Raw genomic sequence first — 19,499 nt, forward strand, 5'->3', positions numbered from 1 at the left:
TTTCTTTTAGAAGTTTTTAGTTTTAACTTTTATATTTAGATTAATGATTGACTTACAGTTAATTTTCATGTATGGTGTGATGTCATGATTGAGGCTCAGTTTTGTCCATACAGATACCCAATTATTCCACTACCATTTGTTGAAAAACTATTATTCTCCCATTTTATTTTCTTAGCAACTTTGTCAAAAATTAATTGACTGGCCGGGCGTGGTGGCTCACGCCTGTAATCCCAGCACTTTGGGAGGCTGAAGCGGGCGGATCATGAGGTCAGGAGTTCAAGACCAGCCTGGCCAACATGGTGAAACCCCATCTCTGCTAAAAATACAAAAAATTAGCCGGGCATGGTGGTGCGCACCTGTAATCCCAGCTGCTCAGGAAGCTGAGGCAGGAGAATCACTTGAACGCAGGAGGTGGATGTTGCAGTGAGCCGAGATCGCGCCACTGCACTCCAGCCTGGGCAACAGAGTGAGACACTGTCTCAAAAAAAAAGAAAACAAAATTTTAATTGATCATATAAGCCAGGGGTCTGTTTTTAGATTCTCTGTTTTATTCCATTGATTCTTCCTCCCATGTCGCACTGTCATGATTGCGGCAGGTTGGGAATCAGGTAGTGTAAGTCTTCCAGTTGTGTTCATCTATTTCTAAATTGCCCCGGGTATTCCAGGTATTTTCTATTTTCACATAAATTTTAGAATCAGCTCAATTTCTACTGAAAAAAAAAAAAGCCTATACAATGTTGATCAGGGATGCATCAAATCTATAGATCAATTTGGGAAGAATTGTCATCTTAGTAACATTAAATCTTCCATTCCAATGACATGGTGTATCTCTCCATTTATTTATGTCTTCTTTTACTTCTTCAAGCACTATTTTGTAGTTTTGGGTATACAAACAGGTCTTACATGTATTTTGTTCAGCTTATCCCTAAGTATATCATGTTCTGGCAGCATTTATCAATGTTATTCTTTATCATAATTTCACTTTCCAACTGTTTACCTCTGGTCTTCTGAAACTGATTTTTTGTTTATTGACTTTTTTTCTATGCTCTTGCAAAATTTACTTATTAGGTGCCATAAGGAAAGAAAAAGAAAATTAGAAAAGAATTAGAAAGATTGGGAAAGGATATGTGTTTTTGATCCATTAATTATTTTAAAATTTTTCTTTCTGAAAAAATCTGAGCAGTCTGTAAACTGTGACCTCAAGTAAACTCTAATTTGAAGTCCAGTTGAGTTTATTTTAGATTTTTTTTTAAGATCACGCTGGAGCGATAATGGTTATCTACTGGAGTAGAACTCATCGAATCTAAGGTTTGAAGGAATCTTGAATTATCTAGTTCAAATGTCAGAAGGGTGTGAACCACAGCAACTTCGCCTTAAATAGGAGCTAGGTAAAATGAGGCTGAGACCTACTAGGTTACCTTCCCAGTTGGTTAAGGCATTCTAAGTCAAGAATGAGATCGGAGGTCAGCACAAGATACAGGTCATAAAGACCTTGCTGATAAAACAGGTTGCAGTAAAGAAGCCGGCTAAAACCCACCAAAACCAAGATAGCAATGAGAGTGACCCTCTGGTCATCCTCACTGCTACCTTCCCACCAGCGCCATGACAGTTTACAAATGCCATGGCAATGTCAGGAAGTTACCTGTATGGTCTAAAAAGGAGAGGCATGAATAATCCACCCGTTGTTTAGCCTGTAATCAAGAAATAACCATAAAATGGGCAACCAGCAGCCCTCAGGGCTGCTCTGTCTATGGAGTAGCCATTCTTTTATTCCTTAAACTTCTTTCACTTTACTCTGTGGACTCACCCCAAATTCTTTCTTGCATGAGATCCAAGAATCCTCTCTTGGGGTCTGGATCTGGACCCCTTTTCTGTAACACAAACAATTCTCTACATATTCTATGACAAATACTTCACTTGGGTTAAATCCTTTCAGGAATAGGAAATTATTTTTCACTCAGCCCACTTCATTTTTGGTTGGCACTGTAAGAATATTCTTTCCAAGTTGAGCTCAGAGCTGTCTCTGTGAATTTTTTGTTAATTTCTTCTCAAATTTGTCATATGACATAAAGATTGCTGTCTTAGTTATGTATCACTATAAAGAAATATCTCAGACTAGGTAGTTTATAAAAAAAAAAGAGGTTTATTTTGGTTCATGGTTTTGCAGGCTGTATGAAAAGCATGGTGCCAGCATCTGCTAGTGGCAAGGACTCAAGAAGCGTACAATCATGATGGAAGGTGAAGGAGGATCAGGAGCGTCACACTCTGAGACAGAAAGCAAGAGAGAGAGGGAGGGCGTGCCAGGCTCTTTTAAACAACCAGATCTCATGTGAAGTCACAGAGGCTGAACTCATTACCATGAGGACAGCACTCCTATTCATGAGGGATCCGCCCCCATGACTGAAACACCTCCCACTAGGCCCCACCTCCAACACTAGGGATCATTCAACATGAGAGTTGGAGGAGATGAATATCCAAATGCGTATTTGTTGCATTCAGCTGGTTAATACTGGTACAAATTACTGATTGTTAAAATACTCAAGCACAGTTGTTAAAAACCGCTGCTCTGAGCTCCCCAACCCCCACAACTGCCACTGGACCGTTCTGGACCAGTCCATAATCTGGACACTAAACAGTTCAACCTGGACCTAGCAGAAGGCCCTGAGGTGCTTGCTTCTGCAGAGATATGGCCTGCTTTTCTTCTGAGGATTGGTACCTGTGTTGTGCTTGGTACTTCTCATAGCACTTCTGCTTGTACCTCTACCATATGAACACCTGTTACTTGTATTCTAAAATGCACTAAAGCCTTATTACTCAAAGAATGAGATGCATGAACCCATGCATTATCTTGGAGTTTTTGAGAAATGAAGAATTGCAGGCCCCACCCCAGACCTACTGAATCATAATTTTCATTTTTATGAGACTTCCAGATGACTCATGTGCAAATTTCAGTTTGAGAAGTCTCAGCTAGCCTAGGTCCTGGTTGGAATAATCCAGTGTGAACTGGTAGATTAATAATGCAGAGAGAGTGCAGACCATCAAAGGAGCTAAGTTCCTGGGAAGGAAAATTGTTCTGAGAGCTTGTGGAGAAATTGTCATTTGGGGAAAGGAAGGGATGGGATAGATGGGAAGAAGGGGATGCAGATTTAAGAGGTTTAAAGATTTGGTTAATGAGAAGGCAAAATATTTCTCTCAGATTAATTTTATCACTTTAGTGATGCGTGAGGGAGATCATCAGTCCTGATGGGCAACAGGACTGATGAAAGAGGAGAGGCTGATGAGTTAGTCATCTTGGTAGGCAGACATTAGGAAAATTTTGGTAGGTTACTGGACAGTGTTGAATGCCCATTCAAATATTGTAAACATGAATTTAAAGACAAATAAGTCAGCCCATTTGGGTGAATTTCTCCTAAAAATGTTCAACTGCTCAACCATTGGTCCCAAGATGGCAGACAGTAGACTTCAACTGTCAGAATTTCCTTAGTCAAGTATGCCAGAAAGAGAAACAGCAAGGGAGTTGAAGACATGGCAAGACTTTTCATCATAATTTAAGCTAGACAAGGAGGCAAGTGAATACAGGAAGGGGATGAGGGACAAGAGAGAATGTGGTAGTTGGATCAATGAAACAGAGCTCTTTTTAAAAAAAAAATTTTTTGTTGAGACAGAGTCATCTGGCCCTGTCTCCCAAGCTGGAGTGGCATCTCGGCTGACTGCAACCTTTGCCTTCCAGGTTCAAGCAATTCTGCCACAGCCTTCCAAGTAGCTGGGACTACAGGCACCCACCACCACGCCCAGCAAATTTTTGTATTTTTAGTAGAGATGGGGTTTCGCCATGTTGGCCAGGCTGATCTCAAACTCCTGGCCTCAAGCGGTCTGCCTGTCTTGGCCTCCCAAAGTGCTGGAATTACAGGCATGAGCCACCGTACCCAGCCGAAATGGAGCTCTTAATGAGGTTGAGAATGCTGGAATTTTCTAGAATAAGTAAGTGAGCTTGAAATAACAGGCAGTAGTGCTGTGAGAATGAGAGGCATGACATGGGAATTTTGAAGGTGATAATTTCTGGGCTGACAAGGTTAAGTTTGACTATGACGCTGAGCGATTCCATGGGAGTAGTGGTCAAGGAAATGAGAGGCCATGGTGGTGGTTTGGAATACTCACAGAGATTCATTTGCTGTTTTGTTATGGAAATCTTAAATATAAAAGTAGAGAAGGCGGCCGGGCGCGGTGGCTCAAGCCTGTAATCCCAGCACTTTGGGAGGCTGAGACGGGCGGATCATGAGGTCAGGAGATCGAGACCATCCTGGCTAACACGGTGAAACCCCGTTTCTACTAAAAAAAAAACTACAAAAAACTAGCTGGGCGAGGTGGCGGGCGCCTATAGTCCCAGGTACTCGGGAGGCTGAGGCAGGAGAATGGCGTGAACCTGGGAGGCGGAGCTTGCAGTGAGCTGAGATCCTGCCACTGCACTCCAGCCTGGGTGACAGAGCGAGACTCCGTCTCAAAAAAAAAAAAAAAAAAGTAGAGAAGGCATAATAAACTTCCATCCATATGTCACCCATCTTAGTAATTATCAACTCATGGCCAGTCTTCCTGTACCATTGGAAGCAAATCCAGACACTCACGTGTTTACACGTGTAGATATATCAGATTGGCATCTAATTTTAAAAATGATTCTGAAAAAACTTCCACACTACATTATCAAATCTAAAACTAATAACAATAACTACATAATATTATCTTTTTATTTATTATTATTTTTTTTTTGAGACAGAGTCTTGACCTGCCACCCAGGCTGGAGTGCAGTGGCACGATCTCGGCTCACCACAAACTCCGTCTCCCAGGTTGAAGCAATTTTCCTGCCTCAGCCTCCCGAGTAGGTGGGATTACAGACCTGTGCCACCACGCAGGGCTAATTTGTGTATTTTTAGTAGAGACAGGGTTTTGCCATGTTGGCCAGGCTGATCTTGAACTCCTGACCTCAAGTGATCCGCCCACCTCGGCCTCCCAAAGTGCTAGGATTACAGGCATGAGCCACCGTGCCCAGTTACTACATAATATTATCAAAGAGCCAATCTGTCATGTTAATTGTTGAAGTTGCTGGTCATTGTGATGGGGGTCTATGTAGAGATAAATGTTTATAGCTGAGAGTCGATCCTCAGCCATGAGGAAGAGTGGCAGGGATGCCACCAGACAACAGCCATAAACAGGAGGGAATATTTCAAGTCAGGTAGTCTAAGCCTCAAAGATACAGTGCAATCTTTCCTTCCCCCAACTCCCCAGCCCCAAAAAGATGGACAAATGGTCTGGAAATAGCAGTGAAATGCACAAAGGAAGACTTTGAATTTTATATTCTCACCCTGATATACAAGGAGTATAAGAGAAAAAATAGCTCCCCTGGAGAGGGTGTGTGTTGGTCAGGTCCTCCAGAGGAACAGAAGCAATAGGATTTGTATAGATATATAACAGGGGATTTGTTATGGGAGCTAGACACAACTATGAAGGCTGAGAAGCCCCATCATCTGCTGTGTGCAAGCTGGAGACCCAGGAAACCTGGTAGTGTCATTCAGTCTTAGTCTGAAGATCTGAGAGCCGGGGAAGCTAATGTTGTCACTCTCAATCTAAGGTCAAAGGCCTGAGAACCAGTGGTCCCATTAATGTAAGTCCCAGAGTCTGAAGGCCTGAGAACCAGAAGCTCCAGTGTTCAAGGACAGGAGAAGATAGATGCCCCAGCTCAAGAAGAGAGGGCAAATTTACCCTTCCTCTACCTTTTTATTCTCTCCCTGCTTTCATCAGACTAGATAATATCCACCCACATTGATGAGGGCAGATCCTGTTTACCCAGTCTGTGGATTTCAGTGCTAATCCCTTCCAAAAACACTCTCACAGACCCACCCAGAAATGTTTCTGTGCATCCCTTAACCCAGTCAAGTTAACACCTAAAATGCAGCACAGAGTCAAAGGGAGAAGAGTGTTCACAAGGGAGAGCTGCGTTTCCGGTGAATTCAGGAAGTGAAAGAAACATTTAGCAAAGAGACTGAATGTATGTGGATCTGCTGGTTGCAGACCTGAAGGCCACAGTGAAAAATATGAGTGTGGGTGTGGTGGTGGGGGCATGCAGAGGATCAAGTCAGATTTATGGGGGAGGTGTTTTGAACAGTAGGGGTCACAAGTAAGATGACAAAACATCCCAAGGCTGTCCCCATGTGTATGTGTCATCCTGACATGCAGTTTAGTATATGTCCAAGTTCAGACAATAAATTACATGATCTCACTAGACATACAGATTGACTGAAGAGGTTTGTTTTTCTGGCAGTAGCTAAGTGAGCAAGGATGTGTGACAGGGTGGGGTTAGTCCTGGGACTCTACCTGTTCTAACTCCACATAGTCTTCCTCCCTGTAGTGCTGGGAGATGGTGCCTGGGATGGTGTTTTCTCAACCAGTAAATGCACTGGGGGTGAAGAATACCAAACTTTTGATCTAGAAATTCCACAGTCAAGAATTTATCTTGGCTGGGCACAGTGGCTCACGCCTGTAATCCCAGCACTTTGGGAGGCCAACATGGGAAAATTGCTTGAGCTCAGGAGTTTGAGACCAGTTTGGGCAACATAGTGAGAACCCCATCTCTACCAAAAAAAAAAAAAAAAATTAAAAATTTAAATTTAAATTTAATTTAATTTTAATTTTAGCCGGGTGTGGTGGCATGCACCTATAGTCCTAGCGACACAGGAGGCTAAGGTGGGAGTAGTGCTTAAGCCCAGAAGTTCAAGGTTGCAGTGTGCCATGATTGCACCACTGCACTCCAGCCTGGGTGACAGAGTGAGACCCTGCCTCTAAAAAAAACAAACAAAAAACAAAACCAACCAAACAACAACAGAAAAACTCTCTAAGGAGACCATCAATTCGGCAGATAAACCATATTTACCAAAAAATTGTTACTCCAGTATTGTTTATAACAAGCCAGTCTCCCCAGGATAAATTAGAGAAAAATTAATCGTTGTTAAATGAAAAAACTCTTCTTCTCTCCAGAGGACGGAGAACGAACTACACAGAATTATCTATAAGTAAAGTGACTATGTCTTAAATAACCTGCCTGCCATTCTCAGCATCTACCATTAGATTTGAGACACATACTTGAGTCCATGAAACACCTGTCAGGAGAGGCTTTGATAGTATCAGTGAATTTAAATGGGTATCAATTTTTTTCTATTTTTCTTGAGTTAATTTTGTTAATATTTTCCTTCCTAGATAATTCCAGTTGCACAGTTTTTCAGGTTTATTGGTATAAAATTGTTCAAAGTACTCATGATTTCTGAATTTCTTATATTTTTATTTGTTCTCTCTCTTTTACTTAATCCTACTCTAGTTTTTGACCCTTTCTATTCCTTCTGATTTTATCTCGTTCATCCGTATTTCTGTCTTTATTTTAGTTCTTATACTTTCCTTACATTTATTTATTTATCTAGCTCTGTTTTTGTTTGTTTGTTTGTTTGTTTTTTTAAAGAGACAAAGTCTTGCTCTGTCACCCAGGTGGCAGTATAGTGATGCTATCACAACTCACTGCAACCTCAACTTCACAGCTGGGCTCAAGTGATCCTCCCACCTCAGCCTCAGGAGTAGTTGGGACGACAGGTGCACGCCACCATGGCCAGATAATTAAAAACAATTCTGGTGGGGGGAGGCTAGAGATGGTAGGGGGTCTCACTATGTTGCCCAGGCTGATTTCAAACTCTGGGTTCAAGCCGCCCTCCTACCTTGGCTTGCCAAAGTGCAGGAATTATAGCATGAGCCACCATGTCCAGCCTTATCTAGCTCTTGAGACACCTTCTTCACTCATTTCTTTCTTGTTTCTTTTTTAAATGAGTGCATTTAAAGTTAGAAATGTATTAATGTGACTATTTGAATCCTGTATATTTTGATATACTGTACTTTAATTATCATTCAGTTCTAAGTATTATGTAATTCTTTTGTGGGAATTCTTTCGAAGTAAGTTTTTAGGTTTGCAGCCATATGAATAGTTTTAAAAACTGACTTTGCGCCGGGCGCGGTGGCTCAAGCCTTTAATCCCAGCACTTTGGGAGGCCAAGGTGGGCGGATCACGAGGTGAGGAGATCGAGACCATCCTGGCTAACACGATGAAACCCCGTTTCTACTAAAAAAAAAAAAATACAAAAAACTAGCCGGGCGCGGTGGCGGGCGCCTGTAGTCCCAGCTACTTGGGAGGCTGAGGCAGGAGAATGGCGTGAACCCGGGAGGCGGAGCTTGCAGTGAGCTGAGATCGCGCCACTGCACTCCAGCCCGGGTGACAGAGTGATACCCTATTTCTAAAAATAATAAAAAATAAATGGATTTTATTTGTTGACTTATCCTTTAATTGAATTAGGAGGAGAGCACATTGACTATGTCATATTCACTCCCTGACATTTGCTGAAACTTCTTTAGTGATACAGTGTGTGGTTAATTTTTGAAATGCCCTGTATACTTTTTGTAAATACACTCTAAAAATGTATAATGTCTGCTTGTCAGAGGGAGAATTCTAGGTATCTATTAGATAAGGCCAATTTATTTTGTAAATCTTATCCATACTAATTTTGGTCAAATTTATCAGACCCTGATAGAGATATATTGGAATCTTACTACTACGTGGTTTTCTCTCTCCTGATAATTCCATAAGAGCTTGTTTCATAGAGTTCTGGGTCTTATTATAGGTATATTCAGGTTCACAATTATTATATTTTCTCAGTGGATTGTTCTTTCAATTATTATGGACTAATCTTTTTATCCCCATTAATTCTTTGTCTTATATTCTATTTTGTATGGTATTAATATTGCTATGCCCCTTTATTTCAGTTGATACTTGAATGCTATAGGTTTTGTCCACTCCCCTTTTTGATAACTCTTTATTTTGAAATAACTATATATTCACAGAAACTTGCCACAGCAAAAAATGTGCAGGGAGATCTTGAGCACCCTTTTCTCACTCACTGTTGACATCTTGCATAACTACACATCCCTTTTTAAAAATTCTAACCTATGCCTCTTAAAGGCAACATGTAGCTAGATTTTGTTTTATTATCCAATCTGATCATTTCAGTCTTTTTAAAAGGTGAGTTTAATCTGTCTACCTTTAGAGTGGTTATTTACACAGCTGGAATTGTTTCTATTTTCTTATTCTCTTTCTTTCTTTGCTTTTTCTTTTCCTGATCACCGTACTTTTTATTTGCTTTGTTATTGCTTCTTTTCTGCTCTTTCATTTTCTTCTTGCGTAGAGGTATAATTTTATTTACATAGTCCATATTATTCTCACCAAAATATTTGATCAGTTTCCATATTACAGTATTTTTTGTATCTCAGTGCCTTTTCTTTGGGTTCACTTTTTTTCCTGCTGAAGTATATCCTTTAATAGTTTTTTGTTGTTAGTATTGTTTTTATTTTATTTTTTCTTTTTTTTTTTTTTGAGACGGAGTCTCGCTCTGTCACCCAGGCTGGAGTGCAGTGGCGCCATCTTGGCTCACTGTAACCTCCATCTCCCGGGTTCAAGCAATTCTCCTGCCTCAGCCTCCTGAGTAGCTGGGATTACAGGCGTGCACCACCACGCCCAGCTAATTTTTGTATTTTTAGTAGAGAGGGGATTTCACCATGTTGGTCAGGCTGGTCTCGAACCCCTGACCTTGTGATCCACCCGCCTCCGCCTCCCAGAGTGCTGGGATTACAGCCGTGAGCCACCGCCCCCGACCAGTATGGTTTTTAATTAAGAAGATATGTGTGGCCAACTCTTAGTATAGCCCTCATTCTCTGCGTATAAAACACTACGCTAGTAATTATGGACTTTAGGATATTTAAGATACTATTTCACTCTCTCTATGCATCTATCTTTGCTGATAATAACTCTTCAGTCATTAACATGTGGTAATCTTTCTCCCCAGTAACTGTTAAATTTTCCCAGAGAGTTTTACTATAATGTGTCTTGTTTGGGTTCATTTTTCTTTATTATCCTTGGTACTTGGACTACCCTTCTAATACATTTATTTTATTTTTTAATTTTTACACTTTTTTCAGACAGTCTCACTCTTTTGCCCATACTGGAGTGCAGTGTTGCAGTGACGTGATTATGGCTCACTGCAGCCTCGAGCTCCTGGACTCAAGCAATCCTCCTGCCTCGGCCTCCCAAAATGCCGGGATTATAGGTGTGAGCCACAGTGCCCCGTCCTCTTCTAATTTAAAAACTTGTGTTTTAATTTGATTCTGGGAAAGCCTTAGCTAGTCACTGTTTAGATATCATTTCTCCACTCTTCCCTCCATTTTCTTTTCTGGACCTTCTTTTGGATACACGGGAAAAGCCTTCCATCTGTCCACTATTTCTGCATAAATGATTTCATCAACTAATTTTCTACTGCAGTTATGTCCAATATAGTTTATCCAATTTCTTAAGGTATATTTCTGATTTTTTAAATTTCTTATATTTCTAATCAGTCATTTTTCATGTTTCCCCGTAGTTTATGTATGCCTATTTTGTATTACATTTTTTTCTCCCTTTTATTATTTTTTTTTTTTTGAGAATGTTTCCCTTAATTTTCCCTTGAAGTACCTTAAATATTTATTTTTAAAGTTTTCTTTCAGATTGTCCTATTATTTTTATCTGACCCACATTTACTTGATGATGATCTTGCAGTTTTCTTTCTTGGCATTATATTTCTTCATGCATTCTGAATATTTGGTTTGCAGGCTCTTTGGTTGTTTTGGGGGTTTATTTTCACTCCCTTCAAGTACTCATCCTACTTGCCCACAGCTTGGACCTTGCTTCCACTCACACTAGGGGGCGCAATGCAAAACAAAATCATTGCACAGGGCGTTGCTGGAGACACTGCAGTTCAGTTATGAGCCTCTAGGGGGCTGGTCGCATGCAGTTTCTGCTTGTGAGACTGTGTCCTCCGTCTTCTTCAGGTCCACAGAAACCCAAGTGTCGCAGATACCTGAGTGTCAAGTGTCAGCAGCAGGAGTTCCGAATTACATTTCAGGGGCAGAAAAACTGCCCCGGCCTTTGTTTTCAACGGTGAGCTAACTCTAGCCTCTGTCTTTTGCGGAGCGATTTATCCGAACAGAGCCCAACTCTCCGGTCCACAACCACAGTCCTGGATCTTCAATTCACTCACCTGTCTCTGTCCAAGTGCTGCTTCCCAGTCTACGCAGACTCTTCATTGGATTTTAAAGCGTCACTATGCCTTTTTATATTTTCATTTTATATTTTAACCACCACTGCTGTATGTTTAGAAAAGAAATGTCCCAAAGAGGCTGGGCTCGGTAGCTCACGCTTGTAATCGCAGCACTTTGGGAGGCCGAAGCAAGGGGATCACTTGAGGTCAGGAGTTCGAGACCAGCCTGGCCAACATGGCAAAACCCCGTCTGTACTAAAAATACCAAAATTAGCCGGACGTGGTGGCGGGGGCCTGTAATCCCAGCTACTCAGGAGGCTGAGGCAGGAGAATTGCTTGAACCCGGGAGGCAGAGGTTGCAGTAAGCAGAGATTGTGCCATTGCATTCCAGCCTGGGCGACAGAGTGGGACTCTGTCTCAAAAAAAAAAAAAAAGAAGAAAAGAAAAAATTCCAAAGAATGGAGTTAGCATCCACTTGAATTAGCTTCTGTATTCATTCAGGATCAAAAAATTCGAGAGGGAAAAAATGTAGTTTTTTTGTTTGTTGTTGTTGTGGGTTTTTTTTTTTTGACACGAAGTCTCACTTGGTCGCCCAGGCTGGAGTACAGGGGTGTGGTCTCAGCTCACTGCAACCTCTGCCTCCTGGGTTCAAGCGATTCTCGTGCCTCAGCATTCGGAGTAGCTGAAACTACAGGCACGTGCCAATACGCCCGGCTAATTTTTGTACTTTTAGTAGAGACGGCGTTTCGCCATGTTGGCCAGGCTGGTCTCAAACTCTTGATCTCAGGTGATCCACCCGCCTCGGCCTCCCAAAGTGCTGGGATTACAGGCATGAGCCACTGCACCCGGCCAGAAAATGTAGTTTTAATAGTTGGAAGTTTTCGAAAGTATTGTTATATGGAGAGCATAGCAACTATGTTCTCTGATAAATAAAAGTTTTTAACAGCCCTATGTTCAATGGCTAATAGGTGGTATTTTAAAAGACCTGTAGCTTGCGAAACATTGTAAGTGCCTTGTGATTTGTGTGTGTTTGTGTGAAAACTGGAGCTTACTCCAAATTTATGTTGAAACTTACAATCTTTTCACTTTCTCAAGAATGACAACAACTGGGAAAAGTTAAAAATTCAGAGGTCAAATATTATGTCAAAACGGTAATGGAGGTACAGAAAACATCAGAAAAATAAAATATCAGAAGTCAAAGAGGGATTTATCTTTCCTAGTTCTATTCTCTACTAGATGAATAATCTTATTCCCTGGGGGTTGCTGGAAGAAGAGAGGTGAGTCTTACTTTTTTATAGCAAGTTGTTATGGGGGAAAAAATCTGTACCACAGAAACCAACTTTTTTTCTATAATAAAAACATATTTTTGGGCTAGACGCGGTGGCTCACACCTGTAATCCCAGCACTTTGGGAGGCCAAGGCAGGCCGATCACTTGAGGTCAGGAGTTTGAGACCAGCCTGGCCAACATGGTGAAACTCCTGTCTCTACTAAAAATACAAAAATTAGCCAGACGTGGTGACCCACACCTGTAATTCCAGCTACTCAGGAGGCTGAGGCAAGAGAATCACTTGAACCCGGGAGGCGGAGGTTGCAGTGAGCCGAGATCACACCATTGCACTCCAGCCTGGGCAATGAGCAAAAACTCCATCTCAGAAAATTTTTTTAAAACATATTTTTGGTTTTAGCTTCATTCTATTTTTAAATCTCTCTAGGTATGATGTCCCTGACATTTTCTTCCAAAAAAAAAAATCATCCAAAGTGGAAGCTTTTCTTAAAGAATACATTTCTTACATTAAACTTAATGAAATGTTAAAATCTAAATTTTAAGACAATACAATAGAAATACCTTGAGCATAATGCAAAGACTTATATTTAAGGAATTCAGGCTAAAGTTCATTATATTGATTTCTAGTTTATTAGCATTATCAACCAATAGTGATGGTGTGTAAGTTTAGTCTATCAGACAAGTCACTATTCAGATAACAGGAGACCTGGGATGGTGAATAAAATCAATACACGGCTATTGGTCCCAATTTGCAGAAGACTGGTCTCATCTTAAACACTCACTTTCCTGTTGTTCAGTTTAAGAGTTTGATTTATTTTGTAAACAATAAGCTGTATGATTCTGTATGTTGCCAATTAGAAAGAACTTTGTTATTTTTTTTTCAAAGGGAGTTTTCTGGGTATGGCGTGCATACATGTGAATTTAAATATAGGGCCGGGCATGGTGGCTCAAACCTGTAATCTCAGCTCTCTAGGTGCCACTTTAAATTTGAAGCTTATTTTTAAAGCTCCTAAAAGGATGCCTTGCTGAAGTTGTTAAAGGACTCCTAACACTAACAATTTGTTGACATACTGTTTGTTTCTTAATCTTCTGTCTAAAGAATGTTAAGGTAAGTGCCTCTCTCCTGCTACCAAGTCAGAGAGCATATGAATGGAGAATTAATAATCTATAGGTGTTTTAGCAGGTTACATCTGGGGGATTTTGAAAAGTGAGAGACAATGGGAGAGTTTATTGTTCATTGAGTCAAAATGTCATGGCTAGTATCCACCAGCTAAAGCTAAGTTCCATCAGACAGAACCACTTCTTTTAGGCAGGAAGATAACAGCCCTGTCTTCATATTTAGTTTACGTTGCATGCAGCTTGCTTTGAAACATTTTCCCATCCTCATATTTCTCATATTTTCTTAATCCAGTAGCATCCCTGTCCTAGTTTCTGGGCGTATCACTGGTTAAAGATCATTAACATAATACAGACCTCCAGGGAACATCCTCACCTTACAGGTGGGGAAAATGCAGGAAGAAAGAAGTTTGCAGGCCAGGAGCCGTGGCCCGTGCCTATAATCCTAGCACTTCGGGAGGCCAAGGCAGGCGGATCACTTGAGCCCAGGAGTGGAGTTTAAGACCATGAAACCCTGTCTCCACACAAAAAAATACAAAAATTAGCGGGGCGTGGTGGCACCCAACTATAGTCCCTGCTACCCAGGAATCTAAGGTGGGAGGATCATGTAAGCCTGGGAGGTCGAGGCTGCAGTGACCCATGTTCACGTCACTGCATTTCAGCCTGGGGTGACACAGTGAGACCCTGTCTCCAAACAAACAAACAAACAAATGAAGAAAACAAAGAAGTTTGCAAAGTCTCCAGGTTTATGCTATGAATGAGTGGCTCTGACAGGGTCCAATGTATATTTACCTGGCTGCAAAGCCAGTGCTCTCTCCCGTACAACACACATACTTCCTTCCCAAAGTATTCCTACATTTTGGTTTGCAGTATGCTGATGGATTTCAGCCTTATGGAATTCACTGTTCCTTTTTATGCCAAGCGAGCAGCTCTATAGCATTTGTTGCACAATTAGCAATTCTATAGCTAAAAACAGGGATGTTAAAAAAAATCTATAAAGCTGTCCTATGTGAATGAGGCTTAGGATGTTCATTTACAGAGCTTTCTCAGTCAGTGTTTGGGTTGTACATACGTGTGTGTGTGTCTATACATACATATATATATATATATATATATTTTTTTTTTTTTTTTTTTTTGAGACAGAGTCTTGCTCTGTCAACCAGGCTGGAGTGCAGTGGCGCGATCTCGGCTCACTGCAAACTCTGCCTCCCTTGTTCAAGCAATTCTCCCGCCTCAGCCTCCTGAGTAGCTGGGATTACAGGTGCCTGCCACCATGCCTGGCTAATTTTTGTATCTTTAGTAGATATGGGGTTTCACCATGTTGGCCAGACTGGTCTCGAACTCCTAATCTCAGGTGATCCGCCCACCTCCGCCTCCCGAAGTGCTGGGATAACAGGCGTGAGCCATCATGCCCGGCCACAGTCTAATAACTATGATGATGATGACCATCACCATGATGTGTGTTGCCATCCATTTTACAGATGAGGAAACCAAGCCCTGGTCAATTGGCTCCAAATTCAATATGAGAATGAGACAAGATTTCTATTTGGTTAAACCACCCTTGTTATTTGGGGTGTTCCTGTTCTAAAAGTCAAAATTAGGTGACATAGCAATATTAATATCCCATTCTTTTCTAAAGCAGACCTTATGTGGGACACGCACCTCTGATCTTTCCTTCAAAATTCCTTCTTCAAAAAATAGCTCTTGCCAACCTAAGCAGGTTTTGCAAGTCTTGTTAATGCAGAACTTTCACTTTTTAAAATCCTATTTCTAGAAGCACCTTTCTGCCTTTTCTCCATGTCCTTGTGTTTGTAGCCCTTTTACACATGATCTTTCAAAAGCAATAAACTTATTTATATCCTGTCCCATTTGGAAACAGATGGAAGGTGACTGCTTGAAGATCTTAGACAATTTCATACTCAAATTTCACACTTCAAAAGGAACCCGAAATATGCCTTTCCTGAGTCTTGGCCATGTCGGATCTGAGCCATCTCTAAAATATGGGTCTTAGTGTCATTCTCAAAGCTTTTTTAAAAGCAGATACGGCCAACTTGCTTAGTAATGAATTCACCCTCTCAAACCAGATATTTAATATTTTTTAAAAAACATAGTTTTTGTAACAGCTATGTATTTACAGAAAAATTGCACAGATAATACAAAGAGTTCAGAGACTCACATATCTCACATCCAGCTTCTTCAATTATTAACATCTTCCGTTAGTATGGTACATTTGGCACAATTATTGAACCAGTAGTGACAAGATATTATTAACTGAAGTCCAACTTTGATTTCTTTCATTTTCTTTATTGGTTTCTTATTTTCAATTTCAGTGATTTCTGCTCTAATTTTTATTTTTTTTTCTCTGTTTGTGTCACTCTTAAATTGTTCTTTTCTCTAGTTTCTTTTCCTAGTTTCATATAGCTTATTGATTTTAGATATTTTCATCTAATATATACATTTAATGCTATAAATTTCCCTCTAAGCACTGCTTTCACTGCATCCTACAAATTTTGATCAGTTGTCTTTTAAATTTTTTTATTATTTTATTTTATTATTTTTTAAAGCGACAGAGTGTCACTATGTTGCCTAGGCTACTCTCAAACTCCTGGCCTCAAGTGATCCTCCTGCCTCAGCCTCCCAAAGTGCTGGGAGAACAGGTGTGAGCCACCACAGCTGGCTGATAAGTTGAATTTGTATTTTCATTCAGTTTGAAGTATTTTTAGTGTTTCTGGAGACGTCATCTTTGACCCATGAGTCATTTAGGAGCATGTTGTTTAATTTCTAAATATTTTAGGATATTCTCTCTTTGTGTTGTATATTTCTAGTTTAATTCCACTGTAATCTGAAAACATACTTTGTATGATTACTATTTTTCAGATGGTTGATCTTGGTGTAGGTTCCATGTAAGAATAATGTGTATTCTTCTGCTTGGATGAAGTGTTCTATAGCTGTCAGATCTAGGTGGCTGATGGTGCTGTTCAAGTGAACTATACCCTTACTGGTTTTCTACCTGCTTGAACTATGAATTGCTCAGAGATGAGTGAAGTCTTCATCTGTGATAGATTTGTCCATTTCTCTTTCAAGTTCTGTCAGTTTTTGCCACATGTATTTTGACACTTTGTTGTTAGACGCATAAACATTAAAGACTGTTTTATCATTTTGGAGAATTGACCACTTTAGTATTATGTAATGCCCCTGTTTATCACTAATAATTTTCCTTGCTCTAAAGTCCACTTTGTCTGAAATTAATACAGCTACTCCAGCTTTTTAAAAATTAGTGTTAGCATGATATCTTTCACCATCCCTTTACTTTCCATCTGAGTCTATAAGGTGGGTTTCTTGTAGATGGCAATATAATTGTCTTGTTTTCTAATTCACTTTGACAGTCTTTGACAATCTTTGTCTTTTAGTTGCTATATTCCGACCATTCCCATTTAAAGTGATATTACTGATATTCTTGGATTAACACCAGCCATGTTTGTAACTGTTTTCTATTGCATTTGTTATTTTTCCCCTCTTTTTCTGCCTCCTTCAGTTTTAGTTGGGTATTTTATATGGCTCCATTTTACCTCCTTTGTTAGCATATAATCTGTATTTATAATTTCAGAGTAAAATACAATATACATTTTAAACTAATCTAAATCCATCTTCAGATAATAACACTATACCACTTCATGTATAGTAAGATACCTCACAGTAGAGTATTCCCAGTTCCTCTCTCACCCCTTATGACATTTATGTCATTCATTTCACTTATGTATATAATTGTTCAATACATTGCTACAGCTATTAATTAAAACAAATGATTTCGGGCTGGGTACAGTGGCTCACACCTGTAATCCCAGAACTTTGGGAGGCCGAGGCGGGTGGATCACGAGGTCAGGAGATCGAGACCATCCTGGCTAACATGGTGAAACCCCGTCTCTACTAAAAATACAAAAAATTAGCCGGGCATGGTGGCACGCACCTGTAGTCCCAGCTACTCGGGAGGCTGAGGCAGAAGAATCGCTTGAACCCAGGAGCAGAGGTTGCAGTAAGCTGAGACTGTGCCACTACACTCCAGCCTGGGGGACAGAGCGAGATTCCATCTCAAAAAACAAAACAAAACAAAACAAAAAAAACAAAAACAAAAATGATTTCTTTTCACTCAAGAAGAAGATAAAATATTTTATTTTAGCTTCATTTATTCCTTCTCCAACACTCTTGCTTCTTTATGTAGATCTGATTTTCTGAACAATATAATTTTTCTTCTCTCTGAAGAACTTTAAACATTTCTTGCAGTATAGATCTGCTAACAACAAATTTTTTTTTTTTTTTTTTAGGTCTGACAAGGTCTTCATTTCTCCTTCATTTTTGAAGGATAATTTTGTGGGATATGAAATTCTAGATTGGTGGGGTCAGGGGTTCTCTCATTAAATTAAATATTTCACTCAGAAATCTGTAATTCTTATCTTTGTTCTCTATTGGTGATAGGGTTCAGCTGTTAGCTGAACAGCTGATAGACAACGGCTGTTCTCTATGGGTGACAGCTGAACCCTATCACAATAGATGATTGGGAACGCCCCACCCAAATCTCAGGTGGAGATAATTGAATCACGGACGTGGTTTCCCCCATACTGTTCTTGTGGTAGTGAGTAAGTCTCAAGAGAGCTGATGGTTCTATAAAAGGGAGTTTCTCTCCACACGCTCTCTTGCCTGCCATCAAGTAAGACGTGACTTGGCTCCTCATTCGCCTTCCGCCATGATTGTGAGGCCTCCCCAGCCACGTAGAATTGTGAGTCACTTAAACCTCTTTCCTTTATAAATTACCCAGTCTCAGATATGTCTTTATTAGCAGTATGAGAACAGACTAATACAATAGATAAGGATTTTTTTTTTCATCTTTTTCAAAATTTTCTCTTTGTCTTTGGTCTTCTGTGGTTTGAATATGATATACAAATATGTAGCTTTTTGGGTATTTATCCTCTGGTCTTCTCTGAGCTTCCTGGATCTTGGTTTTGTGTCTGTCATTAATTTGGGGGAAATTCTCAGCTTTAATTACGTCAGATATTTCTCTTACTTCATTCTCTTCTTGTCCTTCAGGTATTCCAATTGTGTCTATTATACGTTTTAAAATTGTTCCACAGGTGTTGGATGGCCAATTCCATTTTGTTCATTCCTTTTTCTCTTTGTGTTACAGTTCCGGAAGTTTCTATTACAAACCTTCCATCTCACTGATTCTTTCCTTGGTCATGTCCTGTCTACTGATGATATATGGGGGTTAAGAAATTAGGCAGATAGTGAGGGCACAGAAGTCCTTAGTAAGGTTTTCCTTTTTTTTTTTTTTTTTTTTTTTGAGACGGAGTTTCGCCCTTGTTGCTCAGGCTGGAGTGCAATGGCGCGATCTCAGCTCACCACAACCTCCACCTCCCAGGTTCAAGCGATTCTACTGCCTCAGCCTCCCGAGTAGCTGGGATTACAGGCATGTGCTACCACGCCCAGCGAATTTTTTATATTTAGTAGAGACGGGGTTTCTCCATGTTGGTCAGGCTGGTCTCAAACACCTGACCTCAGGTGATCCGCCCGCCTCGGCCTCACAAAGTGCTGGCAATTACACGTGTGAGCCACTGCGCCTGACCCAGGTTTTCCTTTTAATGAAAAGCAGCCCCAATATCATTTTCTTTTCTAACAAAGAGCAGCCTGTAAAATCGAGCTGCAGACATAGACAAGCAAGCTGGAAGCTTGCACCGTTGAACGCTGGCAGTTGTGCCAATAGGCAAGGCTACCTGGGACTACACAGGTTCAAAATGGCAGCTCCATGTTCCCTCCTCTTTGCCAGCCATGTTTACAGTAAGGAGCAGGCAACATGGCACCAGCCAAGCAAAGACTCCATTTGCATAATAAGATTAGGCTGGGGCAACCAGCTTCCTCGTGCACTCTGTAAGCATCACACCTGGTCCAACCAATC

This window comes from Theropithecus gelada, chromosome 3, assembly GCF_003255815.1.
Source record: "Theropithecus gelada isolate Dixy chromosome 3, Tgel_1.0, whole genome shotgun sequence".
NCBI classification, from domain to species: Eukaryota; Metazoa; Chordata; class Mammalia; order Primates; family Cercopithecidae; genus Theropithecus; species Theropithecus gelada.